General features: G+C 43.2%; 1 long non-coding RNA gene across 1 annotated transcript; it reads right to left on the bottom strand.

Annotated features, from left to right (window-relative positions):
- Positions 1-27: 27 nt before the first annotated feature.
- On the bottom strand, positions 28-537 carry LOC113473562. Its single transcript, XR_003395500.1, has 2 exons — positions 480-537; positions 28-76 (listed from the first exon to the last, which is right to left on the bottom strand). It is a non-coding gene; the product is annotated as an uncharacterized LOC113473562 (long non-coding RNA).

Below are 537 nucleotides of genomic sequence, written 5' to 3'. Positions count from 1 at the left end.
TGTAGGTATTGCTGGGATGTCCATCTACTTGTGTCCTGATTGTAACTCCAGCATCCAGCTTATCCCCTTGACAGGCCTGAATTAAAAAAATCAATTGATATTAGCTTTAGAACAATACTTTTACAAAGAACACAGTTACCATGGTTTAGCCTTAGCGCAACAAAATGTGTCGTACATGAGAAAAAGCGCTACTCAAAGTCGGACGTCTACGCGTGCAGTGTGAGACCAACCTTATCGTGCTAAGTCGCGGGTTGATTCCCGCGGGTCGAACTTTATTCTAAATAGATAAGGTTCGTTCAAGGAACGGCTGGCATTCTCCTATCCTATCCGCCTTCTCTCTTCTTTTTCGGGACGCAATCTCCAGATCTCCAGATTTTTTAGTGCAATCTCCAGATTGCCGCTGGTTTACCTAAACACATATCCCGCCTTACCTGTTCAAAATCAAGACCTCTGAAAATTAATGTTTATATTGAACTCACCTGAATGAAGAATAGCTTGGGTTTTCCAGCCAGGGTGAGGCAATTATCGGCCGTGAAT

The sequence above is a fragment of the Diaphorina citri genome, unplaced genomic scaffold (assembly GCF_000475195.1).
Source record: "Diaphorina citri unplaced genomic scaffold, Diaci psyllid genome assembly version 1.1 scaffold43052, whole genome shotgun sequence".
NCBI lineage: Eukaryota > Metazoa > Arthropoda > Insecta > Hemiptera > Psyllidae > Diaphorina > Diaphorina citri.
The sequence above is the reverse complement of the archived record's forward strand: the minus strand, read 5'-3'. Positions and strand labels throughout refer to the sequence as shown.